General features: G+C 42.0%; 2 protein-coding genes across 4 annotated transcripts in view; one reads left to right on the forward strand and one right to left on the reverse strand.

The window, feature by feature from the left end:
* Positions 1 to 14,988, reverse strand: part of RNF144B (ring finger protein 144B) — a 168,817-nt gene extending 153,829 nt beyond the window's left edge. The window contains exon 1 of one of the 3 annotated variants that reach the window (XM_074335176.1): positions 14,809 to 14,988. The gene's annotated coding sequence lies outside the window, so the exon portion shown is untranslated. Of the gene's footprint in view, positions 1 to 6,259; positions 6,488 to 14,808 lie in introns of those variants that run through there. The other 2 variants (XM_019734276.2, XM_074335175.1) reach the window with 2 other exon arrangements.
* Positions 14,989 to 17,210: 2,222 nt separating this feature from the next.
* The window catches only part of DEK (DEK proto-oncogene), a 28,652-nt gene continuing 28,316 nt past the window's right edge, over positions 17,211 to 17,546 (forward strand). The window contains exon 1 of the mRNA XM_019734274.2: positions 17,211 to 17,376. The gene's annotated coding sequence lies outside the window, so the exon portion shown is untranslated. The remainder of the gene's footprint in view (positions 17,377 to 17,546) is intronic.

Consider the following 17,546-nt stretch of genomic DNA (forward strand, 5'->3'; position numbering starts at 1 on the left):
TTATATCAACAAAAAACTAGGGAATGGAACAGCTGGAGAAAGAGAGGTAGTAAAAATGTCAAATTTCTCATTTTACAGAAAGAAAGGTAATAAATACCATTTCTTCCTGGCATTGATTAGGAAAAACAAGTGCATGTGTGCGCACGCGCGCACACACACACACACACACACTCCTCAAAGGTAGCCATAGTTGGACTTTTAAGATATAATCCATACCTTTTAATCTATCAGAAGAAAAGTGAGCAAATAAAATACAGTCCAGAGAGCTAAAGACAAAGGTTGAATAGCATGAGCAATTCTTATGACATATTGTTTCTTCTTTTAAAGTAAATAAAAAGAATGCATAGTAAAAAAATCATAATTCTGTAACAATGACATTCATACACATTGTCCACATGCATAGTTAAAAAACTGGAAAACTTATGCCAAAATGTTAGGTGTGGTTATCTGTGGGTAGTAGGATTAGAGGTAATTCTGGTATTTGTCTTTATACTCCTCTGTATTTTCCAAAACCAAAATATAAAATTAGTCAACTGTCTGGCATGCTTAACCTTGTTCATAAACTTACTTTAAACTCAAATATATTTATACACAAATTTATATATGATACCCAAATATTCTTACCTCTTTCTGCTCATATGGTTTCTCAGAAAAACATTTAAATAGTGATAAAGTACTGAAGTATATTAATGGAGAGTATGATTTTTAAAAAGAAAAGAAAGTCTTGACTAATTAAATATTATGGGAAAGAAGTATTAAGTTACGAGAACTTAGAAAATTCAAAGCAGAATTTCATGAGGCAATTCTACACCCTCCAGGAGGGGGCAGAGGTGACGATGGGGACAAACATTGCCTGAGTTACTCCAAGCAACATTCCCAACTGCAGACAGGGAAGCTGGGCTGGGTCAGGGTGTGGCTGAGGGACAACTGCTGTACGTATTAGACCTGGCAGTGGAGTCTTTCAAAGTGTTTACAAAGATTTTCTATGAACCAACTAATTCAGGGAATAACCTGTGCCTTTGGGTGTGACGGGCCAGCCGTCACGAGTCGATGGGTTCCCGAATGGGGGAGTGGGAATGAATAAAAGACACTCTCACATATGATGGCGATCGCGGAACTTCAGTGATCCTGAAGACACTAAGTTTATTTTACTGTACCCATATAAGCAGTTTGAGCACGTGCAAGTATGTATTAACATAACAAATGTAAATTCTTTAGCTTTCACATAGAGGATACAAAATTCACCGAAACTCTCACAAGTAATTATCTTATCAATTGCCCTGATAGGCATCAGCCTTCTGTGTCTGGGAACTGGCCGCTCCCACCAAATTCCTCAGAAGCTTTACAAGCTCAAGCTCCCCTCAGGTGCAGGCAGAGACAATTGCCTCAGGGGGAGGAAACAGGTAGCATAAACCGAGCCATTCTGCAAAGCTCAGAGTTTCCTGTAACCATGGCTCCCCACATTTGGGTATATGAAAGAAACTGCAATTGGAAGAATGGTGGTGAAAGAAGAGAAAGACTTCTATAAGTGCAAAGACACTTTTGGGGTAGAAGCTTCAAGATTAAACTTTGAGGCAATTCTCACCTTTTTATGTAAGGCTTAATGTTAGTCAAGTAGAATAAATAATCTGATTAAAATGTACAAAGTCATGGAACTAAAAGTGAAACTTTTACTGCTAAGCAGTTATATGTGTGTCAGATTCAGTAAGTAATATTTCTTTATAGGGCAATGACTGACTCTCCGCCCTATCAGACTAACGCTCATTTTATCATGATGTTTTGTAAGTTATCCCTTTTCTATCCTGAAATGAAATCCATAGAAAATATAGCCAATGTATATACATACTTTCAAAAACAAAAAAATGTAACATCCTGACTGTAACCTAAAGGAGACATAAAAGGAAGTAAATTTAATGAAGTAATACACAGTTTAACTCATAACTACTCTGGCAGGATGACATTAGAAGACAAAATTTCTAAAAGCCTGAAGGAGGGGCTGGCCTGGTGGCTCAGGCGGTTGGAGCTCCGTGCTCCTAAGGCCGAAAGCTGCCAGTTGGATTCCCACATGGGCCAGTGGACTCTCAACCACAAGGGTGCCAGTTCAACTCCCACAAGGGATGGTGGACAACACCCCCTGCAACTAGCAATGGCAACTGGACCTGGAGCTGAGCTGTGCCCTCCACAGCTAAGACAGAAAGGACAACAACTTGAAGCTGAACAGCACCCTCCACAACTAAGATTGAAAGGACAACAACTTGACCTGGAAAAAAGGCCTGGAAGTACACACTGTTACCCAATAAAGTCCTGTACCCCTTCCCCAATAAAATCTTTTAAAAAATAATAATAAAAAAATAAAAGAAATAAAAGCCTGAAGGAGATAGTAGCATGCAGTGGAGAATCACTTGTAGAAAGCAATGGAGATTGTGGCAAATTAGTCATATTACAGATGTCTTGTGAATCACCAAAATTTCATGAAATTATGAAGAAAATATATCTTTAAAACATTTTGATTGTTTTGATTGTTTTGATTAATTCCACTTTGGAATACATATTTAAATGTAGTTACTGTATTTAATCATTAAATCAATGTCAGAATGTTGAGCTCCACACACCAAATACACCTAAACTGAAATATAAACACATATGAAGACTTTATAAAATCTTTTCAGAATTAGGAAATTTGGCAGATACTCCAAATGAGCATACTATCATCTATATGTTCAACCAACATCTTGCACTAATTAGGGAAGCAGTGTGGAGTCTTGAAAGTGGTATGTGTCCTTGGTCAAGATGTTTAACTTCTCTGAATCACAGATCTATGTAAAGGGCATAATAATGGCTACCTATTAGAGCTATGAAGAGGTTTTTTTTGTTTTATTTTGTTTTGTTTTTTAACGTATGTAAAGCACCTCAATAAATAAATGGTGGCAAGTTGTAGCACTAGCAAGACTACTTCCCTAAATTCTATATGGTTCCTTAAGATTGGATGCAATTCTTTGGGTGCCTACTTATCAGGATGAATTCTTTTACAACTGATGACAAAAGAAAAATGTCTCAACCCTACGATCTTGAGAAGATAGACCTTTTAAGATAGAAGATCTTGAAAAACAGAAAGATGAAGTGGGAGTTCCAAAAATCAAGCCTTAGTTCAGTAGGGTGTTGAGAGCTTAGAAATTCTAATGATTGTTTCCATTATTTCAGATTAAAATGTCTGGGGAGGGGTCTGAAGGCTATTCCTGAAGGATTTACTGAAATAATAGGTTATGCTCTTCACCCACCCCACCACTTTACTCACAGTTCAGAGGGTTCAGAGGGTACTCTTTTCTTCTGTCAGCCAGTTGAAGTAGCCCCCACCTACTGTAATGAAAACCCTAGGATGCTAGTTTAGAATAGTTCAGCACCTTTGTAAATGACCCACATCACTTTTAACATCACACTGAGTTTCATTAGAAATCTAGCTGTGATGTGTGACATACTTCGCTGCCATTCCTACATTATTGAACTCATATACATATATATTCCTTTAAAATGAGCAAAATCTCCACTACTACAAGAACTGGAAAGAATATAAAATTTAATGGATATTCTCAAAGTGTGGATTATGGCTATAAGTGCTCCAGTATCCACCGGTAAAAATGATCAGAATCTAGATGACTTCTAAAGTGCTTTCCAATTTTAGTACTCTAGGACTATTATTTCTGCATAGTTGAATCACTGGGAAATTAACAGCACAATTAAATAAGGCAATTTGTGATCTAGGCTACACTAAGACTACTCTCTTCGTGGCCCAAGGTATTTCCTAGAATACTGAGCTAAAAATGTAACTGCATCCTGCAACCAACGCAAACTTGTTCTAATTGGTGGGAGGGAAAAAATTCAGTCCAGAGTGCCAGCAATTCCTCTGTGAGCTAGAGTGGCAGGGAGAGTGTGGGGTCAGTGAAGCATCAAGTTACAGACCAAATTAAAGGTCTGGAGAAGAGTGGCAGGGTCTAATCATCCACCGTCTGAAGCTGCCAGAATTGGATCTACCACCTTTACTCGTTCACCAAGGACTGCTATAAGTATGCTTAGCACACAGACTAAGGGCTTCAAACATGTTTTATTAAAAAGGCCTTCAGTTCCAAATAGATCTTTATGGAATTATTTCCTTGAAGTTTTTAGTTCTGTCATATTAAAATTTCCATGAAAAAGTAATCAAAACCTAATGCTTACAGTGTTCTGCCACAAAGAAAAATATCGTGGGTTTTGCTCCTATTAAAAACATGTGTTACATATATATACATAATTATGTAAGTCCCAGACCCAGTGTACACACATATACACAAAAAAACCTTAGGAAAAAAATGATAATAATTTTGCCTAAGCCAACAAAATTCAGAACATAATTTGTACTCTGTCCATAACTCCCCTCATTAAGCCAATGCTTTGAAAAGGTCAGCAAACAAGGAATATTTCTGCATATTTTGTGACATAGGTTGCAAACACCAGATCTGTAGGGATGAATTAAGGTCACTTTTAAAATTCAAACAGTATTTTCTGGACCTAGTTAGCTGCTGAATCGTGTGCCTCTGCACTATCTTTTCCTAAGGGAAAGTTAATTTTAGAAAGAAGAAAAAGTTTGCCAGGAAAACAATCACGTTGGCTCAATACCTAGACAGTGACTCTTTTCTTAAAGTTCAAAATGCTTTACAGACAGTCTCTTGCTTGTCCTAAATATCCTTGAAAGCAGGTACCAAATACCATCCCTATTTCATAACAAGCATCTCATTTTGTTGAAAGTTGTATCATTTAATAGCATACCTACTTCATGGTATTTTAAAAAATTAGTCCTTCACCTCAATTTTCCAAAAGACAAATAGAAATCTTTATTTTCCCTGGCAGTTACACTCTGAGAGTTTGTTAGGTACTTAAAATGGTTCAGGTACATATATAGATATATATGAAAAGCAGCAGATGTACATCTGTGGCAAAGTGTAAGACGGAGAAATATTCAGTTATATGTATAAATTCAAATACAATATAATTTACAGACACTCTTAACCAATTCAGGGTAAAAGAGCTTGCTTCAAATAATTAGGAATGTAAACAGGATCTAAATTTAAATGATAATTCCTCCTTCTGGTTCCTAGAGATAATAGTTCATTTCTGTCTCTAGATTTAAAGTAACCAACCTGTAAAAATGCTACTGGTCATTGACAGAAAGTCAGTCGGTGCAAGTACAGTGAAGCAAGATTTTCTGATTCCCACGAGTGTAGGCCTCAGCCCTTTCTAATCGCCAAAGTGCTTGTCAAGGAATTCTTACATTTTTAAAATTGATGTTTAAAATCGAACTCTTTAACAAGGGTTCTTAGAACTACTGTATTTCCCTCTCTCCACCCTCTAGTTGTTTCCAATGACTCTCCCTTTCCAAAATTGCCATCTCTGAACCAATGGTACCCCACCAAATTTATCAACTAGAAGGGAACCAGCTTTTAAGTCTGTTTTTATTCTCTACTGACACACCCATCTTCCAGATGAGACTTCCAAATACCTTCTCTCCCTCCTACGCGGGCCTTACAGATACTTCCAAGTGCTGATGAGGGGGAGAGCCCATCGCAATCTCCTGGAGTGCTTTTTAAATATATACACAGATTTCTGAATCAGGATATCAGCTCCAGACTAGGACCTTATTGCTTTAGGCTGTTACAAAGTTCTAGCACCGCAGTCACCCAGAAAACCTTGTAAACTTACCACAGTATTTTATTTTCAGGAAAATTAAACCCCGAAGACCCTCAACCTATTGTTTGGTGCAGATACAAAAGATAAGACGATATACCTACCTTGACCAAGGGCGAATATCCCCCTAAAGTTAGAATGATTACAGAAGGCCGGGGGGGTGGGCAGGTATGTTTTGGAAGGAGAGGATCTGTGATATTTCAGCCTGGAAACCGTTGCATACTGGAGGGGAACCGCGGGTGTTTGCGCCGCACACACCTGGTGAGGTGCTCCCCTAAGACGTCGGGTTCCGGCAGCTGCCCGGGGCGGAGTGGGGGCAGTGAGGTTGGGAAGGAGACGGGCCCCCGCACCGCGAAGTAGAAGCCGGGATGACCGAGGGTCCGAGTCCCTGCAGACCGATCGCCCAGGGCTTCCGGGTGCCGAGGAGAACTCGGGAGGGGGCGAGGGAGGAAGAAGGAGGTGACAACCTGAGGAGGCCGAACGGCACCTGGTACGCTAGCCTGGCCGCGCTCGAGGGAGGGCGGCACCCCGCGCCCCTCCTTACCTTGCGCGCGAGGTCGGAGTGAGGAGCGGGGGACCGGGGAGCGCAGGGCTCCAGCGAGGGCGCGTGCCGCTGGGTGTCCGCTGGCAGCTCTGCCCGACAGCCGTCCCGGGTCTCCGAGACATTCGGGTGTCTTGCTTCCAACCCCTGAGCGCGTCTCAGCCCCCTTCGCCGGCCCTCCCCCTGCTGCCTGCCTCCTCTCCCCTCCGGCGGCCTTTTGCCGCGCTCCCCTTCTCCCCCTGCTGTTTATTCCGGAGAGCGGTGGCCCCTCTCCTAGCCTGCCCTCCCCCGGCGCGTGCACGCACACACCTCCCCCAGAAACGCGCTCTCTTAGCAAGGAGGCAGCGACGGGAACCCTTGAAATTCTGGGCGATCTCAGAAAATCCTTTAAAATATCTTTGATCTGCCCAATGAGGTTCAAGACAGGCACCGCTTCCATTCACACACACACACACCGTCTCTGTCCTCATCTGTCTTAACCACAACATCACTTAACATGTAGATTGTGCTCTGAGAATCTCCTGCCAGTCATTTTAATTTTTCCAAAATAACTCCTTCCGTTTTATTGTTTGTAAAAACCAGACGTCCCCACTATTTAAACTTAGGTTGCCAGAATGTTAGATTGGCCTCGGAGAAAATATGTTCAGCTGTACAAGACTTGGCAAGTCTATTTTGCCATCACTGTCAATGCCTGCCACCTGTCAGGGCTCCCCAGTCTGGGCCAGAGCAGTTAATTACACCTGGCTTTGGTTACTGAGCATGCCCAGAGCCTCTGTTCTCACTTAGAAGAGACGCAATTCCAAAGTCAAAGTTCTGAAAAGGAACAAGTGGATGTACTCAGAGTTTTAACGGCGAGGGAACTAGCAATGAGCAGAGCATACTGAGTAACATAAAAGGTAAGAACGATGCGAAGGGATCAGTGAAAACACCGTTGTATCACTAAGATGCAGGAGCTGGAGTGACGTAATCCCTAGTGGGATTGTGAAGGGATTACTTAAATGGCAGTCCATTTATTCATTCATTCATTCACCTATCCTTATAGTATATATTTGTGGAGTAGAATAGAGGCAGCATAGCATTATTCATAATCAGTCATGCTATAATCTCAAAGATTCTAGGAATTAACATGAGAAGTAAAGTTTCCAGGCAGGGAATTCCCACCCATTCTCAGGAATTTTTTCCCCCCCGCTCTCCCGGTCCCAAATCCCGAGACATAAATTGTTTTCTGTTCTCCACAATGAATTGTTTCCACAAAGCGATGACCAGTACTACCAACCACCTGGGTTCAAGGAGCCGATTTTCCCGATTTCCCAACCAATTTTTCTCGGGATTCGGAACAGGGAAAGCGAAAAAAATTCCTGCGAATGGGAGGGAATTCTCGCCTGGAAACCCTAATGAGAAGCAACCAGTTTATTACAGAGCCCTGATAATGCAAAATACCTATGAGAGACTCCATATTAATCGATTACTTTGATCAGATAATTTTCTAATCTGAGGACTGGAAAAAATTGGATACCTACTAGAATTGTCAGGCTTCTATATTGGGCAGGAGGTGGTTATCAGAAGATGAACTCATCAAACAAGTTATTGCAATTGAAAGGACCAGCTTGGGTGATATAGGAAGAGGGGTAGGGCAAGGTTAGCACAAAGATTTCTTATTCCTTCCGCCAATACTTATTGAATGCTTGCTAGTTCAAGACACTGCTGGGTGCTAGGGATAAAAAAGTTAACAAGAAAGGCAACTTCCCCAACTTCACCAAACTGAATAGGGGGACAGACAAGTACACAGGCTGTTAAAAGTAGATTCTCTGATGGAGGACAGCACACACAGAAAGCAGTATACCTGAAGCCCAGAGGAAGTGACTTTTATGCTGAAACATGAAGAGTGAGTGTCATTTGGCCAGGGACAGGAGACTAGGAGGAGAACGAGTTTTCTAGTAGGGGTAGAGCATGGAGAGAAAGCCAAAGGTAAGAAAGAACAGGGCAATTCGAAGAATTTAAAGAAGTTCATTATGGTTGGAGGATTTTTTCTTGTGGGTGGCAGTGTGAGTGGCTGTGAGGAAGAATAGGAAACAAGGCTACAGAGGTAAGCAGAGGCAAGACCATGGAGAGCCTCCTAGGCCATGTTTTCAAAATGCACTGTATTGCATAGACAATGGGGAAGCATTGAAACGTTATAGGCGAGGTAATGGCTCGATCAGATTTTTGCTTGAGAAAGACTACTGGCTGCAGTGGTTGTCTTTCTCAAATGAGGATGGGGTTAGGAATGTGAGGGAATCAGGGAGAAGAGCTCTGGGAGGGGCATATGATCACTGAATACTAGCATACAGGTGGACCTGTGTTCATGGAATCTAAGTTCAGTCCCATGACAAGTCCCTAGAGAGACACACTTTTCCTGAAGAGAGTTGTGGAGGGAGGAGAGTCAATGGTGGTGAACAACTGAGAAACAATAGAAGTACAAATTAGAGATAGAGAGAAAATGGTTTGTTTGGGTTTTTTTAATGAAGTATTTTTGTTTTACATAGTAACTATCTCATACAGTTCAAGGACAAAAAAGAATGTTGATTTATAACTGAGTAGTGGAATAAACTAAAGGAAAATTTGACACAGAGAAATCACTTTTATATTCTAAATTTCCTACTGTGTAACAGCACACCAGCATGCTCCTACCCCAGCTTTCTTCTCCTTTTGAAAGTTATTTTATTCCTACCATCTTTCACTCCGCCTGTCTAATCATTTTCTGACCTTCCTCAATTTGAACCCATCTGTTTGAATTCAAAGTTCGTGCTCCTTCTAGTTACTAGGCCACGCTCTCTAGCTTCACTAAGTTCTAGACATCTATGGCTGCCACTGGGAGCTGAATTATTTCACTGTAACCATGGTGGGCTGTAAACAGAAGATCTCATGGAAAGCATGAGTGCCAGGGCAAGGGTGCTCTGAGGTGACAGGGCTCCCCTGCTGGATCCTCCCATCTGACTGAGACAGATGGGCAGAGGTGAAAGCAAGGGGGAAGGGCTGGCTGAACTTAGGCGAGCAGAGCTAGAGCACGACAGCCTGACATTTTACCCCTAGATCATGCTCTTCATGATTCTTTTGTTGTTGTTAAGATTATTTGTGGCTTTCTCCCTCTCATTTCAATTCTATTCTCCTCAATTTTCCTTCCTATTTTTTCATTTCTATTTCTCTTCTCTTTTTATTTTAAAACTGTTCACTTTTCTTTCTCTTTCTTTCTTTCTTTCTTTCTTTCTTTCTTTCTTTCTTTCTTTCTTTTTCTGCCTTTCTTCCTTCATTCATTCCACAAATATTTTTGTATCTACTATCTCTTTTATATCTATGTAGTATTGTCTACCATGTTACTATGGTAAGTGCTGGATATACAAAGATGACCAAGGCAAGGTCCTTACACTTTAATTCAGTCAGTGGACTTAGGAACTCTATGGTTGCAAGTAACAGAAATGCAGTCAAGATAACTTAAGGAGCGGGGAAGGGAATTGCTTAAAAGGTAACAGAACTGTCACCTGGAAGCCGGAGGCATGGACACAGACAGGCTTCCTCAACAATCTGGAACTGGGAATTAAATACAATCATGCATCTCTGTTCTTCCCTTATCCTAATTCACTTTCATCTTCAATCTATCTCAATTCCAGTTTCCCAGGGAGGGGACTAAGTGGCCTTACTTGGGTCAGCTGCCCAGTCAAGGAGGACAGGGTGTCAGGGTCATGATGTAAAAACATGCCTATGAGTGTTCATCATGTAACTATATGGATGGTGGCTAGCATAGGATTGGGGATGAGGATGGAAGGGTATGTGAGGAGGTTGGGAGGAAGGCAGCTCTTCAGAAAGAGTACTCTAGGCAGACAACTTAACAGATGTTTACTATAAAAGTAAACATGTAAATACGTAATTACAATATAATTGCTGCCTAAGTACGGTAATAAAGATATGAACAAAGTATTCAGGGAACACAGTGCACGGGGGAGGGGAAGGAGTCTCAACTTCAGAGATATGAGGAATGCTTCATGGAAAAGGCAATGTTTTGAGTTTTAAAAGACGAATCTGTGTTTACCACACAAACACACCAGCGAGTCTGTAAGACTTGCAAATTTTACCTTGTTTGGTGAACTAGTTTTTCAGTAAGGATAAGGCTTCAGGGAGAGTCCAGTAATGAATCTTTTATAACAGTTATAGAGCGAGCTGATGTGGCCTGAAAGAAAAGATGTACATGAGAGACATTTAGAGACAGGCTTGGAATCCAGAGGATTGGATGTGGGGAGTTGCGAAGAAAGAGAAGCCAAAGATGACTTTAAATATTCAAACTTGAGCAACAAAGTGGGCAACAAAGCCATTAAATGAAGGAGCAAAAAGAGGAGAGATTTTCTAGAGAATGGGTTTAGTTTTCAATATGTTGAATTGCAGATATTGATGTGATTATTGAGTGAAGAAATCTAATAGGCAGTTGATAAGAGTATGATACTCAAGGAGAAAGTAAGTTGCTAAATATATTGATTTGGACTTTATTAATCTGGAGGTCATTGATCCCACGGGTGTGGATGAGATCATTTAAGGAAATCATGTGTAAGGAAAGAACAAAGGGCCTAGGTGGATCTCTGAAGAACACGAACATCTGAGAGGCCAACAGATGCAGGATAGCCAGCAAAGGAAGAGGACTAAGAGAAAGCAATATCATGCAAGGAAAGAAAAAAAGTTTTTGAAGGAAGGGGATGGTAAATAGCATCAAATACCTGCATAGAAACTAAGTAATATTATAGGAGTATTCAAAAGAAGCCTTTCAATTGCCTGTTTGAGGATCATGGTTGGTTTTTATGAGAGCAGTTTTAGTGAAGTGCTATGAAAACAAAGTACATTGCATTATATCAGGATTTGTCAGTCTCAGTACCATGGATGTTTTGAATCCGACAATTCTTTGTTGTGGGACTATCCTGTGCATTATAGGATATTTAGCAGCATCCTGGACCTCAGGATGCCAGTAGCTCCTCCCCCACATCGTGACAACTGAAAATGTCTTTGGACATTGACAAATGACCCCTGGGGGCAAAATGCCCCCCACCACTTGAGAACTACTGCATTAAACTGAGATGTGGATGGGAAACACAACAAATGTATTTTTCCAAAAAATATTAAGAGGTAGTATCACCTTTTAAAAATATTTTTCTTTTCCTAATTTGTAAACATCTGTTTATTCTAAATTTAATTTTTTAAACCCAAGCTGCCTATGGGACAAATATCTACTTAAACCTTTTCTAGTTCACTTAAATAAAAAATATTTTATTCGTAAAACTCTAGATTCAAAATAAGATTTAGAGGACTATTTTAGAGTTAGACATATCTTTTTTTCTTTCTATAGTGGCAGAAAGGATATCATTTATTATCCAGGGATAAGGATTGGACAGATGAGAGGGTAGGGAAACAAAGGGCACAAAAAAACTTTTGGAGGTGATGGGTATGTTCCTTACTTTGATTGTGGTCATGGTTCCATGCTGTACACATATGTCAAACTTACCAGATAGTATACTTTCAGTGTACATTTTATTTCATACCAATTTATACCTCAATAAATTTTGTAAAACAAAACAAAAAACAGAAATAAAAAAAGATAGGTTGCCTGTATGAATAGCAAGGAAGAATAGGTGATGAAGCTAGACAGGTAAGCTAGGGCTCAGATTGTCATACAATTTGTTGCAGGCTTCAATCTGTCCTATGTGTAATGGGGAGCCAATTGAGACTGCTAAACGTGGGTGTGATCTAGACATATCTATTTTGTAAGCTAACACCCCATTTTGATAATCTTGTGACAATGTTGAGGACTTCCAGCCAACTTGTAGTGGAAAACATTTTACTGCCTTTGATGTTATGACTCAGCCAACAGTGATGACATTAAATATAATCTAAGCGCTGAATGTTAGTCCCTAAGCAGAATGTTTCTCTATTTCTTTGGTCTCATATAACATGAGGATATATTAATGAACTGTTACAAATAATACTTGCTAAATTTAGAGCACAGTTAGGTACTAGGGCCAAAGTTGGTAACCACTTATCCTTTGTTCTCTAACTTTTATAAGTCTTGCCATGATTCCCCTCACTTTCTCCTACTACTCACTTTGAATAATTTTCCCTGGCCATTGTTGGAATTAGAATTTATCTACCAACTGGATATTGCTGAATTCAAATATTTTCAAACCTAATCTCAAATTACTAAACTGTGTACTTTGGCTAATCTTTCTGCCAAAATAGAGTATGATATCTTGTTTTTAGAAGAATCAAATGTGTCACTATATTTATGACAGGGTTTAAATCAGAACCTGGTCTGCAGCTTAGTCAAACCATGTGCATTTACTGAGTTAATGTTGCTGGAAGGTCTTAAATAGCAGCCAGACAACAGACTTAGGCCACTGTGTAAGAACAAAAAAGGGATGCATTTCAATTGAACAAATATGTTTAAAGTATTTACTATGTGTCAGGCACTGTGCCAAGTACTGAGAGAGAAAAAAATAGCATGAACATGGTCTCTGTCCATGAAGCTTAGAGTGTGGGAAAGATAGATATGTGTATGTAAGAGCAAGATAGGTGTACGAGAAAGATAGATCTATATGTGCAGTGTCTATAAGAAGCTCTCAAGGCAAAATGAAAAAACCTTAAGAAACTGGGTTTTAGTATTTCCAAAATAAACCCAAAAGACATTTGCAGGCCGATTCCCTGTTCATCCCAATTGTACCTTATCTGGTTGCAATGATCAGCTCCTTCTGTGCAGAGACAGCAGTGCTCACCAACTATTCCATATGTGCTCAATATTGCCTAGGTCCAATATTGCAGTTAGGTGGGGTCATATGACTGATCTGGCTACTGGCCAATGAGCAGAATCATAGAAGAACAGGAATGAGTTCTTCTCCTGCTCTCTTCCCCTACCACCATGAACACAAAGGACCTGTGTTGAGATAGTGGATCTACATCAAAGTAGCCTAGAAAAATGAACAAACCACATGAACGGAAGCCCTGGGGAGCTGGCTGAACAGAAAGCTTTACAGTATGAGAAATGAACGTTTGCTGTTAAACAAAACGGATGAACTGCTGTTAAACAAACTTTTGCCGAAAAAACCTTTCCTATCACATCTTATCACCATCTCATCACATTAAACAAGAAATGTTCTGAGTCTTCATAGTAAGAGTTTCGTTTGCATTCATTCAGCAAATAACTTATTGACCACTTAGTATAGAGGTACTGCTTCAAGTGCTGAGAAAACCGTGATGAATAAAACAGAGTCCCTGCAGCTACAAGGAACTTATATTTTAGTGGGGAAGACAAACAATAAAATTTTCAGATAGTGATAAATGTAACAAAGAAATAAAGATCTTGCTTCTTGATCTTGCCGCATTTTCACTATTACCCCTTTCATGCTCCCATGTCCTTACTTCCCTCCCTGTTCAACTCAGATTCTATGCTCCATCATTATATTCCTATCCTCAACTCATTCACCCTTTTCTCCTGTTTTTATACTTGCCTGGCAAAATCCCTACCTGGTTAAATCCAAATCTTTGCCATCTTCACACCTACTCCTGGGTAGCTGAAAATGGCTGGAGGAAAACAATCATCCTGACTGGTCTTAGATGGACTTCATGGCCACTATTCTCACTCAGTCCTCCTTGCAGCTTCCTGGCAACCATATTACAGTCCCTGCTTCATGCATCCCCCGTTTTCCTACAAGAGTAGCTCAGATTTCTTCTCTTCTGAACCTTCCAACAGTCCTCTGCCACACTCACTCACTGTCAATGATTTTGCTCCTGATTTCACTGACAAACTGAAAGGAATAAGGACTTCTAAAACTCCCACTATATCTGCCAATCCTTACCTAGCATTGGTACCCATATCCTCTATCTTCCCTCCTGTTGTATAGAAACTGTCCATTGTCCCATTTAAGGACAACTCCTCTACTTGTGCACTAGATTCCATCACTGCTCATCTCCTGGGGTAGACATGGAGATGTGCCACTCAGATCCCCCTTCAAGGAACAATCCACAGTCAGCAGCCTCCATCTGTCAGCACCTTCAGGCTCTGCCACAGCTGTGGAGTCACTTTACCTGAGTTCATGCCCTTCCTGGGGCAGCTTGCATGCAATGACTGAGCAAGGTGGGGGGTATAAAAGCTCAGCCAAGCAGGACACTCTGAAGAGCCGTAGTCACTCCAGAGTCTCTACAGGGCTGGCTGAGGTTCTGGCAGGTCGGATTCACAGCTAGACCTCTTCTTGTGCCCAATCCTGCTTCCTCCCCACTCCTTTCACAAGTTTTGATTACTAGTGAATGTCTGCCACCCCAAATTCTGCTTCAGCATCTGCTTACGGAGAACTGAACTTAGTATATCTTAGGCCCCCTCCCTCTTACATCATCAGCTTTCCCCTCTACTGGTTCATCCCCATCATGACAGAAACATACAGTAATATCTTCCTTCTTAAAAACCAAACTCACTTTGACCTACTACTCCATTTCCCTGCTCCCCTGAACAGCAAAATTCCTGAAAACTGAATTTATTCCTTACCTACCTGTCTCTCTATTTCGCCGCTCCTGGCAACTTCATACTCATCACCCCACAGAAGCAGCGGTTGTCAGTGTCGCTGATAACTCATCATTGTTATATCAGATCGTCAATTCTCAGTTCTCATCTCACTGATTGTTTAGCAGCTTCTGACCCAGTTGATCACTCTGCGTTAGACACTTCTTATTCATTTGGCTTCTGAGACACAACTGTCACTTGATCCTCCTCCTGCTTCACTGTCTGCAGTTGCTCCTTCTCATCTCCTTTGCTGGTTCTTCTTCCTCTCCTGAACCTCTAAACACTGAAGAGCTCCAGGGTACAATTTTGACCCTTTCCTCATCACTACCAATATTCACTCTGCTAGTGATCTCATCCAGCCTCAGGGCTTTAAATACCATCTACATGTTGACAAATGCTAAATTTACATCTTGAACTAGAGCTTCTTCCTCTGAATGCCAGATTCTTATATCCAGCTGCTTATTCTGAATCTCCATTTAGATGCTAACAGAAACTCAAACCTAATATGTCCTAAAAAAACAAAACAAAAACAATTGATCCCCTTCCTAACCACCCATTTCCCCCTCAAAAAGTCCTGTAACCCAACTCCTGAGGTCTTCCTCATCTCAGCAGATAATCTATTTCATTTTTAGTTATTGTACCAAAAACCCAAAGTCATCATTAACTTCTCTATCTCTTATACTCCCCATTCAATTCTTTGGCATAGATCCAGTCTTTCTTCACTGCTCTCATTTACTTAAGATCTCTTTTCAAATGTCATTTTATTAACACGATCTTCCTTAATTATTAAATATGTAAAATACAATCCCATCCACCCTACTGGTACTTCTTATCTCCTTTACCCTGCTTTATTTTTGTCACTACTTGACATACAATATGTTCCCTTGTTCATTTGTTTGTCTCAACTAGAATGGAAGCTTGAAGATGGCAGGAACTTTGTCCTGCTCTCTAGCTTCCTACTGGTGAGCAGAGTAGGTGCTCAATGTATTTTTTGAATACATAAATGGGTGAAAAAGAACGGACAGGGAATAGTGGTGGTACTGGGGGAGAAGCACTTGAGCATAGAGCTAAATGACGTAAAAGTGCAAATCATTTGAAGATTCTGAGGGAAAAGCAGTCCTGGCAGAAAAAAGGAAATGGAAAGCTCAAAGGTAGGAATGAGCTCAGCAGCTAAATTATGTAGGACCTTATAAACTATTGTATTTTGAATTTTATTCCAAGTGTCATGGGAAACCACTAGTTTTAATCAAGAGAGTACCCAGTCTTATAATTTAAAAGGAAAATCACCTAGGCTGCTGTGTGACTAGAAGAGGGTGGGGAGTGGCAATATGGAAGCCACCTGACCAGTGACAGAGGGTGTGTAAAATCCAAGCAAGAGGCCAGGATTTGAATGGCACCAGTAGAATAGGAAATGGTATAAAATTTGAGGGTAGAAATGACAGGATTTGCTTATGTTTCCGGTAGGGTGTGCAAAAGGAAAAGAGAGGATTCAGTGAAGATGTCTAATTTTTGCCCTGTACCCGGGCGTCCATTCAGGCAAATTTATTATTGTATTTAGACGGATCGTATTTAAGTCCATTAAGTCCATTAAGTCAAAAGGATCCTTTGGGCAGCTAGTGGTTGAGGAGTTGGGAAAAAAATGAAGAGAATCACACATGAAGGGGCAGCATCTTGGGGGGGGGGGGGAATACTGCGTTCGGTTTTTGAAATGTTGAGTTTAAAAGGTATCCGCGAAGCTGGCCTAGAACTCTGGAGAAGTGTCTGGACTGGGCAATACCGTATTTCCTCTATTATCTCCCTCCCTCCCTCCCCCCTCCCTCCCTCCTACATCTAAAGGTCTGGAAAACTATTCGTCTCTGGTGACGTTAACTTCCAATGTGGTAGGGTCTTTTTCCGTACGGTGCACCTTACGGACGATGGGATCCTCAGAAATACAGCAGAATCGGGAGTGATCACCAACATGAACTCTGGGACCTAAACGGAATCGATCATTTCGTACTTCTCCTCCATTTCTATGAAATGCTGTAGACAGCGACTCCGAGGTTTGTAAACTTTTTTACTAACAACGGCGCACACCCTCCCAGGTCCGTGACTGCGCCTCCTCTTTTCCCGGAACGAGCCGTGGAGACAATACCCACGCAGGCCCCCTAGCGTTCTTCCGTCCAGCGCCGGCCTGGACGCCGGCTGCCCGCTTTCCCCAGCCAAGCGCCGAGGACCCGTCGACACGCGCACCCCTGCGAGGCCGCTCCGGCGCCGCCCAGTCTTGCAGCCCGGGTTTCCCGCGGAGGCGCCCAGCCCACCCCGCCCCGCCTCCTCCATCCCGTTTCCCCCACCCGCGCGCGCTAACTCCCAGCTCGTGGCCCTGATTGGCCGCCGCATTCCCGCTTTCTTGCCCAAACCGCCATTTTGAAAATCTTGTTGATTCTGAGGAGCGCAGAGCGCGGTGCGCGCGTCACGCTAGACTGCGGCCAGCGCGCCTTCTCTTTGGTGCCCACCACTGCCTCCCGGAGCCTCCTTGTGCCCACGCGCGCCAGGCCCACGGCGGCCCGGACTTGCGGTAAGTACTGCGTCGGGGCAGGGAGGCCGAGAGGGCGCTGCGGGGCTCGCTCGCTCCGCCGCGGCCATTTGGACGGCGGCCTGGGCCGCGGGAGGGGACGCGGCGCGGCCGGGCGGTGGGAGGGGCAGCTGGGCCCGCGGGTTCCCGCTTCAGGGATGCCCGGACCGCGG

This window comes from Rhinolophus sinicus, linkage group LG06 (genome assembly GCF_036562045.2).
Source record: "Rhinolophus sinicus isolate RSC01 linkage group LG06, ASM3656204v1, whole genome shotgun sequence".
NCBI classification, from domain to species: domain Eukaryota; kingdom Metazoa; phylum Chordata; class Mammalia; order Chiroptera; family Rhinolophidae; genus Rhinolophus; species Rhinolophus sinicus.